Below are 14,393 nucleotides of genomic sequence, written 5' to 3'. Positions count from 1 at the left end.
ATTTTTACTGGAAACAAACTTACAGACTTCAGAGCTAGACTATACATAGGAATTACCCTGAAATAGGAATTTAGGCTAAACACTTTGATCCTAAGGAAGAAAAAAGCTTTTCAGCATCATTCAGGAAGGGAGAGATCTTAGATTCTGTAACCAGTAATCCATTCTTTATTTAGAGGCTGAAGGATTTTTATCATTTCACATGCATATATTTTTGCTGCTTTTTGATGGGAGTCCCCCACACTATATCACTAATATAAATGAACCCACAGTGAGAAAACACGAAAAGAAGTATGTGCTTGAAGGGAAGGTGAGAAAGGAAACAATTATACTTCCTTGAACAACAGAAATATGTTGCATTTATTAGAAAGTCTGATATAAATATTCCTGTCTTAAACTTAATCCTAAACTTTTCTAGGTCAAAATAAGCATCTGAATGTTCATACTCATAGTCTTGTAATTTTGTAAACTCATGGGATAGCAAACAGTACGATATAATTGTTTTGTATTTTTACAGTGTTAATTCATGTGAAGGAGAATTACTTGTACAGAGTACTTCTGAGGATGTAGCTGCACCTTGTGAAATATTTGGTGGCTGTTCTCACTTAGAAATTCTCTGGCTACCACTCCCTTGTTCATTTTTCCTCTCTCTGCAGCTCGTCACCCTGGGCTGCACCAGCACAATTGTCTGGGAGGGCACACCATACTTGAAATAGATTATGGAAACAACCCCATTTTAAAATATATATGTTGTTATGCTTTTGGCAAGCACAATAATACTGGTGCCAACACAAATGCCATCCCCTCAGCCAGATATTAAAGCTGCAAAAATGAGGGCGTCAGATTTACCAGGATTTGGAAACATTGCTTTGATACAGGGAAGCCATATGAGTGGGTTCCTAAGGGAACTGGGCTTCTGGCACTTAAATCAGGAGTGTCATGAGTGAACTTGTGCTGAGAAAGCCAGTAGCTTCAGAAGAGCATGTGGTTTGAAATGGAACTTGTGGTACTGGTAATGCTATGGGATTTCAAATGCATCAATCAGAGCAGAGAAAAATCAAATAGGCTGCCAGTTAAAGAAGAAAATGTGGCAAAGTGTTTAAATTCTAAGATACTTGATGAGGGAAGGAAAGTCACCACTATGTTGGAAGCATGGGTCCAACACATCCTGCTTATGAAGAAAAATGGGGGAAAAAGCAAGAGAAAATCCACATAGCTAAGGAGCAAGCGACAAGCGTAACAAAAGCAAGGAGACACTCTTCAAAAAACTGATGTTTCTATTAAAAAAATAGAAAAAAATTTATATTCTGTCAGGTAACATGTAAAAGAAGACAAGAAGAATTTAGAGGAGCATCTAGCAGAAGGATTCAAAAGTAGCAATAAATCTTTCTTCAAACACAAGAAAAGCAGAAAGTAAGCTGACATTTGAAGGACCAGGATGGCAACTGTGGTATGAGGAGAGCACTCAGGGGAGGGTTAGGCCATCACAGAGGAGCTACATTAATTATTTTCATCAGCACTCAATGCACAAGAAATGGGACAGGTTCTGACCTAAAGTTGTCGTTGTGAGAGACTCCTCAGAGGACCCACATGAAAGGGAAGTGGCTACAGAAGACCACATATGGGACAAATGGTGCACACAAAGAGCAGCATATTGCCAGCAAAAGATGTTTTCATGAGAGAGTTCAAGAGGAATTAAAGACTAAAAGAGATTAATGATTCCCCAAACATGACAGTGGTAACTTTCTCAAAGCTTCCTTGGCACCCAAGGACAACTGAAAATCTGAAGCCAGCTTTTTACAAAATTTTGGGAAGAGACCTGGGAACTACAAAGCTTTTAAGCATTTTTAAAGCATGACATCTATACCATGCAGATTAGCTATCAAGACCAGAGTTACTGAATATGTTGATAAAATGATCTCTTTGTTGGCTTTTCTGAAATCGTATCAACAGCTATGTGGCTTACTTGGTTTTTCCAACAGGCTTTTGAGAAGTGTCTTATTAGAGACTTTTAGGGAAACTTTGCACCACTCCATGAGAGGAAAGACCCTTACATAGTTAAATAGTGAGAAGACAGGAATAAATGGTCAGTTTTCACAGTAGAAGGTGGTGACAGATGAGGTTCTGCATGATCTATGCTAGGGCCTTTGCTGTTCAACATGGTTATAAATTACTCTAAAAAGCACATTAGCAGTGAGGTAATCAAGTTTGATGATATCAATTTATTCAGGGTACTAAAACTTGGTGACTGAGCAATAAAATGACAGCTGAAATTCAGTGTAGATAAATGTTCGGTGATATACATAAAGAGAAGAAATCCTAATTTCACTTACATGAGCTGACTGGAACGAGAGTTGGGAGTTATGATAGATAGTCACACAGAAACTTCAGTGTTCTGTAGTGTCCAAAAGAGTAAATCAAATATTAGGAGCCATTAGGAGAAGAATGAAGAACAGAAGAGAGACTGTCGCTCTGCCATAATGTAAATCTGTGGGTTTGCGCTATCTGTAATATGTTGAGCAGTTCTGGTCTTGACCTTCCCTACCACCTCAAAAAAGTACAAGGGACTGAAGAACATTTAGTCAAGGCCAACAAGGATGATCAGAGATATAGAATAACTTCCATATTAGAAATTAGTTAAGCCACAAATAATTATAAACATAATAAAAAAAGAGAGTTGAAGGAAAAGCCAAAGGGTAAACCCCATAGAAATAGGGAAATAGAGATACTAAGATACTAAGCAGAATACCTCTTTAAAGCACCCTGAGGGCATCCAAGGACTTGGTGAATGCTGCTCAGCAGTTCTGTGCACAGAGACTTGGCAAAGCGTATGACCACAATTCAACGCTAAATACTGGACTGAAGAATTTTTTTTTAATCAAATACAATTATTTTGATACTCATTTATATTTTCAGTTTTTCAGCTATTGTATATTTTAACTCATTTAGCTATTTTGTTGAAATGCAAATTACAAGCACAGATATTTTAATATATTTCAGAGTCCAACTACACATGAAGCTTTCTGGAACCTTCTGGGATTCTAAACTAAGTGAAACCCACACTAAGTTCCAATTGACATCAGGAGGACAGCTATTTGAATTAATTTTTCTCTATAATCTTTATCAGTATCTGAAGAATACCCCAGCCCAAAAGTACATCAGTCAGCCTCATATCAGTTGTTTATTTTAATATTCTTCCTTATTTAAATAATGAAAATAAACCAATTGTTCATCTATTTTCTATCTTAAAACCCCATAGGACTGAGACAACCAGGTAGTTTCCAACCAGTTTACGACTGCTGGTCTAATGGAGACCAATAGTAGCTGAATTGCGGTGGGCTGTGGTTAAAAATCACTGCAGGTGTTCTACTTAATGAAGTGTTAGTTAGGTGGTGGATGACCATAAAATGCTGGGGTCGTGGCTTGTCAGTATAGGGGAAAGAAAGTGTAAATGCTGAGCTGTGCTGTGTTACGTCAAAGACATCAAGGATTGCCCTTTACTGATGTCAGTTGTGGGGGTTTTTTTACATTAAGCATCTGCTGTCCTGGGACAAAATGTAGTTTCCAATGTGTATGTGGAAAGCGCTGTAAGTTGCTCATAGGTCACGTACACTCATATTTATTTTATAAATGTAACAGCAAAGGCAGATGGATTTGCTGAATTTTCAGAAGTCATACAGAAAACTAGGGGCAAATTCAGGGTCAAACCCCCAAACGTCCTGATTCTAAATTCTATTCAGAGAGGATAATGAAAAGAACAAGGTGTTAAATCATCCTAATTAAAAAGTAAACAACAATTTCATATGTAGGTCTTAGCAGATGAGCACTCAACAATAACAATTTTAGGGATGCCAATAATTTAAAACATTACTTATTTTATGAAGAATATTTCCTGAATTGAGTAATATCACTTTTATGAGAAGAACAAATGATTTTGTAATAGCATATGTCTGGGCTCAGTTTCGAGATATGCAGTCAACTGCACAGAAACCTGAGGCCAACTTTCAATGGGGGATGTTAGAACAACTACAGGCTCGTCTTCCATGGTAGTTATCTTCCTGGGCTGTCTAGGTTGTTGAACTTCATCATTATTTTATTACCAAAGGAGTAACAAAAATGTGTTATCATTTTTGTGGACACCTAGGTAGGAGATGGAAAATTATGGCAGTTTTTAAAGATCAGAGAAGTGTCAAGATATTAGAGTTGTGATTTAATACTTCATCATTAAAATGCCTGTTGCCTCCTATCCTCCTCCCCATTATTTTCATCTTTTTTTTTCTTGTTAATATTTGTTCTTTGCTCACTGGCATTGCACATCATATCAAGCTTGTCTATTCTTCTTCTGTTTCATACACCCCATTGCAACACCTCTGTCATCGTCCTACATACTTTTGCTTTCCCTAGCTCTCTTTTTTTACTCCTTGTGATTTGTCAGAGGTAAAAGAAAGTAGAATCTTCAAAGACTTTGGAAACAAAGTTGTAATACCCTTCCACTTATGTCAGTGAGTATTGTCTGATTTTTCTAGGGTTTGTAACTTGGCAGAGTATGGCTTTTCTAAGGAAATTTGAGCAAATGAAACTGCTGATTTTCGGGTTCTTATTTCGAAGGTTGTAGATAACTGATTTTTAAAATTAAATAACTGAGAGTCCATATGAAGTAAGCAAGTTGTTATTCCCCATGTAATTCTTGAAAATCAAAAGTTCATCTGAAACACTGACTCTCTCTTATTACCTTTTATTTAATTCTGAAGATGACATTTGTCCCAGAAAAGATGAGCCCAAACAATCAAGTAGAAAATGGTTTTATAATGGGAAAGGTTAGGCAATCTTAACAGCAGATGTCAGTGTGAACTCTGCCTTTGTAATTAATGTTGAAGCCAATCTGATAAAGAAGTTTCAGCACCATCATGATGTCCTCAGTTGTGGATCTTAAAAGCTCTTTTACTATTCAAAAGTGTTTTTCAAATATTGTTCTTTCATGTGTCAACTAATTACAATATCATGATCAGGCTATTTTTCTGTCTTATCAGCAATTTTCACTAGCAGCAGCACCATAATGAAAACCTTGAAATCACACCTCTGAAAGCAGCAACCATATATATAAATATTTGATGTTATACAATATCTGTTATATTTTTTTACAGAAGAATGTGCTAAATAAGTGATAAGGTTGATTGAAAAGACAGACTAAACTAGAAAAAGAAACACAATACAATTTTGAAGAGATTTGAAGAACTGTATAGTCAGTGGAAAAAAAATGGTGTAGGAAGGCACTGAGGTATGTAGTAATAAAAATCAATTGTCTGCGGAGCTGGCTGAACAAGTTGTAAGAAGTCAACGAAAGGAATTAAATTAGAAACACCTAGTAACTAGTAAAGTAAGGGGGTTTTAAGGTGGAAGAAATGAACACCTACTTTTATGACAAAATCCAGTTTTGTATTCCCTCTTCCCTTCTGCCTTTAGCCAATACCTTTGCCCACCTATTTCTGTGCTAGGTGTGAAAAGATATTTTCTGTTATTGAAGATCTTTGGAGTGCCTACCTATATTTCTTCTCCAATACAGGTATTTCAGCTACTACACTGTTGGGATATTTAGTCTTAATTTTTTTCTCAGTAGAGAGGCATAGAAATTTCTGTCAGCATGATTGTTTAACAGTGTGGTTTATGTGAAAGCTGAGGCATAATCACAGATCAGGCATCTGCAGGTTTATTCTATACTAGATGATGTGGGATAAAAATCTTAGTCAAACTAGAAGACATATGTAAGATAATTATTCCTTTAAAAGTTCTGATATACATATACATATATAAATATGTATATGCAGATGAGCAATGAGCAAGGCTGGAAGGCAGCCACGTTCTCCCAGCTGAAAATTCCCCTGGCACTGGGGGACTCAGCTGGCATGCAGCCTGCTTTGCTGGCTCCTGCCCCACTCTGCTCCTGTGCCACAAAGCTGCAAGTACCTTGTCCTTCAGCTGTACTTAGTGTACATAAAGAAGCTTTCACTAGGATTTGGGGCAGTGTGAGTCTGTCCTGAGAACCAGTGATCCATAATTGCTTCCATCATTCAACCTCCTCTACACTCCCAAAAGCTTTTCACCTTTTTGGCTGCATGTTTTGCATGGCTCCTGTGGTCTATTGCTGAGTGACTTTAGAATGGTAATATATTCCTGATCCCTGTAAGGTAGAAAAGCTCTGCTACCCCATCTTACACAAGGGGAATTAAAGCCATGCTTTGTTTCTACTGACTTGAAATCTGTGTTTGAGTTCAAAGAACCAAATGGCTGAAGCTATGTCTATATGGCCTGGAGGAGCTAAGATATCAGCCAGTCCTGCTCTCTGCCTCTGATTTCTATTGTGGGGAGGCACCTTGATTTTCCAGAAGAGAATCAAAGTGATAGTCAACATGCAGACAGTCTCCAGGGTACTTTGACTCTGGCTCCAAGTATGAAGGCAGTGTAAATACATCAGAGATTTAAAAGCCAGAGCTATTACAGTAATTAGGTGCCCATAATTTCAGCACAGCATGATTAAATTTTATGAGATTTGGTCTTAAGTGTGGAATCCAAAGCCCAGAATTTTGGGACTAGACAAAGTTAGGATAACCCAAACCCATCATGTTCTGAGGAGCCATTTAAAATTATCCAAAAAGTACTGGAAATATCTAAGTTTGTCTGAAAATTCATTCTGTTTGGGACTTGCATATCTATATCAAGACTGCAAGGTAAGTATCTAGAAGTCCTGTGAAAATAAGTACTTACAAGTAGGAAGGGAGCAAGTAAACTTTTGTTGTACTGTACCTTCTATCCTAGTGGTTAGAGCATTCAGCATGTAAATGGAAACCACTGGCCCTTCCACTTTGTCTCTCTTCAGCTGGAAGTATTTAAAATCATCATCTCTTTAGGGCTGCCTTTACAATTAGGGTACTTGGCTGTCTGCTTTGGGGCATCATCATCTTATTGCAGGCTTAAACAGATTGCATTGGAGGCAGACAAGAAGCATAATCCTGTAGCCTAACAGTTTAAACATTATAGACTGGGTTGTAAACAATTTGTCCAAAACAAGAGAGGAACTCTATGCAGAAGCAAGAATTAGTGCTCTTGGCTTCCCGGACATTACTTGAAGTGGCAGGCACTCATTTCTGGTTGCTTATAACATTGACTATTGGCATATTCTATCTTTAAATGTAAGTCCAGCCTGAGTTGAAAAAAGCCTCATCCTTATGGATTTGGTTATCAAAAGTGATTTTAAGTGAATGAAACCTCCTTGACTTGGTCTTTACTTTTCTTAAGCATCCTCCTTGCCCTCAGTAGTAGTGAGAAAGGGAGAGGAGTATGTCTGTACTAGCAGACAAAACTGTTCCCAAGAATATTCCCAGGCACAGAAGTCAACTGGCATGGACTGACTTGCAAGTACACCAGTAAACAAACACAGCCAGCCTCCAGAACAGGGTGGCTGGATGCAAATCCTTCAGTGGTAATGGTCTGTGGGATGTTGTAACGCTCAGACCATGTCTGGGAATTGCTTGGGAGACTGCTAGTTGGTACAGGCCAAAAGCATGCCAGGGGCTGATCTAATAGTTTCAGACCAGTCATATTCAGGTGTCTGGGAACACTCACAAGTACTGTTTAATTCACTGCCATAGACATAGCCTTAGGTTCAGCTGTATTTTCCACAACTCTTTTCAACAGTTCAAAGATGATAAAGACTTGTGATTATTGGTAAGAAAATATTTAAAATTAAATCCTGACTCAAATACCTGCTTTGTTGTGAACCTTTTCATTTTTGGGGAATACGAATTTAGTTTGGTTCTGGACTTCTGGTCTTCTAGTATTTATCTTGTTAGAGTAATCAACCTTTTAATGTCTCATAGTAACTTAAAATAGCTTGAAGATGTCTACAGGTTTTGGAATTAATTCTGTGACCTTTAGGGCAAATATAGGAGTAGACAACTAAATTTGAAGATGTAGTCTTCTGTGCAGAGTCTTCTCTCTCCAATATCTATTGTTTTCTTTGATAACAGTTACTTAGAAGATACTATAATTTTTAAACTATCATTACAGGGGCTTAATTTCAGGCACTGGATAGCATATTATCTACAGTTGTCGTTAGTATCTGTAACTGAAAAGCATGATTTAGTTAAGTAATGATAGTTGTCTGGCAGAGAATCGCAGAAAACGGATAGCTTTGAAAGACTTTCAGGTTTTGCAAAACACTGCTTCATTTTCTTGTGCAATTAATTGAGTAAAATTATAATTGTGTTCCATATTAACTTGATACATAAAAACTAAGGCAATGTTCTGTGTGAGCAGAGATTGCCTATTTGAATTATCCTAATTTGTTCATTATCACATTTTTAAATCTTCTAATTCCTACTTCCTACTGATCACTAAATTCATTTGTTGTGCATTAGCTAAAAAGGAAAAGATAATCTCCTCAAATTAAAAAATGTATTTGCAATCATATAACACATGAAAAATAACTGTTTAGCCTATACATTGAATTTAATTAATTTTCTCAGTTCTTTCAGTCTTTGATTGAAAATCCTGTATGAGAGAAAAAAGAGTGAAGATTTTACCCTATCATATATTCTTTTCTCTTGGAAAGGAAAATCAACTCAGCATAAAGAACACATAAAGAGTTCAGCTTTTACCTGAACAAAATGGTTTCCTTTTTCTCCAAGTTATTTATTCATTCAAGTACCTTTATCTGGATTGCTCTTTATTTACAGAACTAATTTAAATCCCCTGATCCCACAAAAGGTCAGACAAAAGTTTCTGTCACAGCCCTAATGCCCTTCATGAATCACTTTGTATTTTTGTATAAGTTCTTTTAAATCATGATGGTAAAGGGGGAAGGCCCTAAGAGGATCACTCTGAGAATCCCATGGTTGGTATGTTATCTTACATTTTTATGATGAAGTTAGTTTGTATATTTCAAAGACAAAGATTTGCAGAAAATTAGCACATAAAACTGTGGTGAGGCAACATAAAGAAGTCAGAACAGAAAGCAAGTGGCAGCTTATACTACTAGCTTTTTGGTATCCAGCTAATAGAACAGATCTACAGCATTAGACAGTGTCATTGTTTATACAGGGGTGCATTTACTAAGAAAGAAAAAAGAGTAAGTATGAATTAATACAAGCATTTTCATTATAAAAGAAAATATGAAGCTAAATAAGCAAGCAGTAAAAACCATGATTCTTCAGTTGTGCTATATTTTACCATCAGCTGAAAAAATATGACTTTAAAACTCTTCCTTTTGCTTTGTTTCAGCACCACTAATTCATTTAAAGCCTTCCTATTGCTACAAATAGAATAGTCTCCATACTGTGATATGATATTCTAGTCCTATTCCAAAAAATTTTTAGACTATTAATATAAAGGTAGTGAAAAAAAAGATATAAAATTATGTAGCAAACAAATCTAGGAATGATGATCAGAAAAGTGAAGTTTTAGATGTTTTATTTAGGTCTGACTTGTCATTGAAGCATCTATTTTAAAAATAAATGTCCACAAGTATGGGTTGAGACAATGTGATGCATGAACTTCTATTTTATTTTATTGCGATAAACATACATAAATAAAATATTGTGATTGCCAGTTTTCATGAGCAAAGCAGTTCAATAAATAGATATTTAGGACTGGGAGCGACTCAAGGTAGATAAATTTATTTGAAGTACACCATGAGTAGAAGAATGCAGTCAATGTCCTCAATGCGTAAAATCCATGAAGTTTGGTATTTTCTTGCAGTCTTCAGACTCTGGGAATTGATATATCAAAGAAAATCACCAAATATATTAAAATCATGGTATAGAGATGAGTTTGCAGCACTAGAAATGTGTGTCGGTTATGTGTTATCACATCTCAAACGAGCTATATCTGCTCTCTGTTCTGCTTACCTGGTGATATGGTTTGAAGCTGGCTCCCTGCCAAGTCTCCAAACCTTACCACAAGAAGTCCGTCAGTCCCCCCCCAAACCTCAGGGAGAAGAGGGAGAAAACAACAACCAAGAAAACCGAAACGAGAGAGAGACAGCTAAAGCAATATATATCAATATATTTACACCTATATTACAGTTATATACAATTGAAATATATATACAATTTCACAAGGGAAAGGGAAGGGGGAAGGGAAAAGGAACAAAACCAAAATAAAATATATATACATATATATCCCTATCAGTAGCCTGAGATCTAGCAACTAAAAGAAATTAGCAAAAAACTATCTTACTACTCTCCTTGGGACAATGGACAGTCACACTGGAACGATCACCAGCAGCGTCCGTCTCCCAAGGTCGGCAAGGCCTAACCAGGCCTCGCTCCCCAGCCCGACAGACTCAACAGCAGGGAACCTGCACCTCCAAGCCACCGGAAGGAAAGAGAAGCGAAGGCCTTTCCTCCTTTCTTCTTATAGCCTGGCTTACGTAAAAATGGTAGGGAATACTGGGTAAATCTGGGCCCTTCCTTGGTTACAAACTGGTCACCAAGGAAGGCCTAGACCAAACTACCACACCTAGTCATGTTACATCTCCCTCAATCCAGGGAACTTCAACGTATACCAAAAGTTGTGGCATGTTCTCTCAGCTGCCCACTTAATTTCAAATCAAAAAGAAGGTTGCAGTGGTTGGTGCTTAGTTGGCTTGGTTAGAGTCTATGGGATCTGTGGTTTGCTGCAGTTTGTAGTTTACAGTCTTCTCCAGGGGAGCTGAGTAACAGACAGCCTGCATTTGAGCCAGCTGCAGCTTTCTGCTTTTAATCACAGCTGATGGACAGTTAACTGCAGAGACTTAACAGTGGAAGTAGCCAATGCTGAGGAAAGGGACTATAAAAGCAAAAAAATAAAGAGCATTTAGAAAAAACATGTTTTTATAGGGTGAGATGAAGGAAGTACAATTTTCTCTTTACATTTAGGGAAATTTGATCTGAATTGATCTCTTACTCACAGAACTAATTTATACACTACATGTCTTTAAAAGGTCAGGCAAAATCGTCTTACACAAACTTGATAGTTTGCATAAGTTACTATATATTTTCATGCCTGCACAGATTGTTGTTGACTCAATATGACACATCCAAAAAAACCTCCACCATCTATTAAAAGCAGGCATGGGACAGAGAAATACAATTTCTTTAATGCATAAAATCTGACTAAAAATAGAACAGGCATGAAAAGGACTTGATGCAGAAGCTGTGGGATATTTCCTAATCTTGAACAGGTACCCAATGGAAATTGCCTACTGATGAAGTGTTGCCAGACAGAAGAAAAGATCTGAGCATTAGCGCTGCAGCTGGAGGACTGGTGAAAGAGCGATATGAAAATAGAGGGCAAGAGAAGGGAGAGGAGACTGTGCAGGCATTTGAAATTCACAGACACTTATTAAATGAGATGACATAGAGGAGAGATGCATGCATGAGTTGTATGACCCAAAAAACCATGTGCCAACACGTGAAAATCAAGGAAGGGATCGCTAGTAGAGGAGGAGCTGAGCTGAAGAACAGGTGTAAATCACTGAAAAGAATGGGCAAAGAACAGACAGAAATAGAAGACTTATTTTCTGGAAAAAACAGGAGTTACTTCTCTAAAAAGGAGGGGCAATGGAGGTAGCTGGGGAACACAGCAGGAGAGATAACAATGTAATATAGGAGACTGTGAATTACAGAAGTATAAACATAGTGGTTGGGGAGACCTCTGAAAATCATCCAGTTCACTTGCATAGTTGAAGGAAGATTTTTCGGCGGTTGATCGGGTCAGCAATGGCTTTGTCTAGCTGAGCCTTGAAAACCTCCAAGGATGAAGTCAGTCTCTCTGTCCTGATGCTGCACCACACTCTTAGCATAGACATTTTTTGCAGCATCCGGTTGGAACTTCTCACAGTGCATCATGGCTCCTTTCCATTTTCACACCACTTTGCTGGACTTTCAAATTTCTCGACATCCCTTTTGAGACAGAGAGTGGGTGAAGCAGAACACTGTATTCCAGGTATGGCCTCACTAGCACCAACTAAAGGGGAGTAAGAACTTACCCTTGTCTTCTAGCCACTCACCTGCTGGTACAACACAGTATGCTGTTAGTTTTGTTTGTAATGAGAGCATACTGCTGTCTCTTCTGTGTAGGCAACTTGTCATCCTCTGTCACCCTCAGGTGGCATTTTACAGAGTGACCAAGAATCTGGAAAGAAGGGGCTGAACATTAGTACTAACACCAGGGAGCAACAAGTCAACATGAGCAAAGTTTCCTCTTTAACACACAAGAGTCACAAGAATAGGCTTGGGGAAAAAAACAACCATACCCCAAGAGGAAAGAGGTAAGATGCTAGGAGGGAAGAGTTGCTTTATCATCTTTGAGAACAAATAACACCAGTAGAACTCTTTCATGTGTTTCCAAAGGATTACAAAGGCAAGGTAATATTGCAAATTCTGATTATGTTAGAACCACAGATCAATTTAAAGTGACCTCTGGAGCTAATCTGGTCCATACTCTGCTCAAAGCAGGGCCACCTTTCAATTTAGATCTAACTTGGAAGTTAGGTCAGGTTTCTCAGGGCCTTGTCCAGTCAAGTTTTGAATAGCTTCCAAGATGGAGATTCCATAACTTGGATGGGCAACTTGGTTCAGTGTTTGACCACTCTCCCAGTCAAAATATTTTTTCTAAGTTTCAATCAAAATTTCTGTTATTGCCACTTAGGACCATTACCTCTTACTTTTTTTATTGTATAAAAAAGGGACACTGTCCCTATCAACTTTTAATAGCAGAAGAGCTCCAATTAGATTTCCCTCATGCAGGCTGAACAAAGAGGGCTTCCCATGTGTGATGTGTTCCAGCGTCTTGGTCATCTTGGTGACCCTCCGGTGGGTTAATTCCAGTATATCCATGTCCTCATTTTATTGCGAAGCTCTAAACCGAACACAGTATATCAGATATGGTCTCATAATTACAACATAAAGGAGAAAAAACCACTTCATTTGACTTACTGGCTACACTTTTCCCAATACAGCTGTCATGGTTTAACCCCAGCCAGCAACAAAGCCCCACACAGCCACTCACTCACTCCCCTCCCCCAGTGGAACGGGGGAGAGAATTAGAAGGATAAAAGTAAGAAAAACTCATAGGTTGAGATAAAGACAGTTTAATAGGTAAAGCAAAAGCCATGCATGCAAGCAAAGCAACAAAAGGAATTAATTCACCAGTTCCCTGGATAGGCAGGTGTTCAGCCATCCCCAGGAAAGCAGGACTCCATCACATGTAATGGTGACTTGGAAAGACAAGTGCCATTACTCTGAACATTTCCCTTCCTTCTTCTCCCCCCCACTTTATGTCCTGAGCATGACGCCGTATGGTGTGAAATGTCCCTTGGGTCATCTGGGCTCAGCTGTCCTGGCTTTGTCCCCTCCCAACCCCTTGTGCACCCCCAGCCCCTTCACTGGTGGGGTGAGGAGCTGGAAAAGGCCTTGATGCTGTGCAAGCACTGGTCAGCAATAACGAAAACATCACTACATTACCAACACTGTTTTCAGCACAAATCCAAAATGCATCCACATACCAGCTACTGTGAATAAAATTAACTCTGCCCCAGACAAAACTACCACAACAGCACAAGATGTGGTTAGCCTTCATCACCAAAGAACAAGGGAAAATCTCTGATCCTTTGAGAGGAGAGGCACTCGTGTGAAAACAATGAAAGTAAAACAGATTCTAAAGGCTGGTTTTGGAGGAAAACTTTGCTTACAAGTATTCAGTCAGAGTCACTGAGAATTTTTTAATGAGGAATCTCTGAAAATGGACTCCACTTAAATGTTGGAGTGTTGTTCTTCTGCTCAGCCAAGAGGAGTTTTAAAATACAAGCATTAAACTGCTCTCGTATTTACAGCACTGTTTAAAACGTAGTGTAACTGCACGTAAATTACTTCACATTTTGGAAGGAGCCTGGCTGCAGCAGTGTGGAGCACAAGGCTGGTTTGCTTATGCAGTTCAACCTGATGTTTAGAAATTGCTTGCACAGCAGGGAAAGACTGACAAAGAGATTCATGTTAATTTCCACACTTGGCAAAGGTACAGAGGAAGAAGAAAAATAGTAAAATAAAAGCACTGTTGTGGTGAGAAGAGCTAAAATTAAATCAAAATATCTCATCCAATATCCTTCCATTATTTTTCAGTACATTTAAAGTATTTAATTCTTTGCTATAATACTGTAATTGCATGGGGAAATGCAAAATAAAATGCAGATTAACGTTAACAAGTAAATGCCTCAGAAAACAGGTACTTCATTACCTTATCTCCCACTACTTTCAGATTTGAAGCATTCGAGTGCCACTGTGGAATGCACTGGCACTCAGTACCTCTGCAGTGCCTTTCCCAATATGTTCTAGGCTCCATTTGCCTGCTGGTTCCTGTGT

Source organism: Manacus vitellinus, unplaced genomic scaffold (genome assembly GCF_001715985.3).
Source record: "Manacus vitellinus isolate BGI_N305 unplaced genomic scaffold, ASM171598v3 scaffold_17_pilon, whole genome shotgun sequence".
Classification (NCBI taxonomy): Eukaryota; Metazoa; Chordata; class Aves; order Passeriformes; family Pipridae; genus Manacus; species Manacus vitellinus.
The sequence above is the reverse complement of the archived record's forward strand: the minus strand, read 5'-3'. Positions refer to the sequence as shown.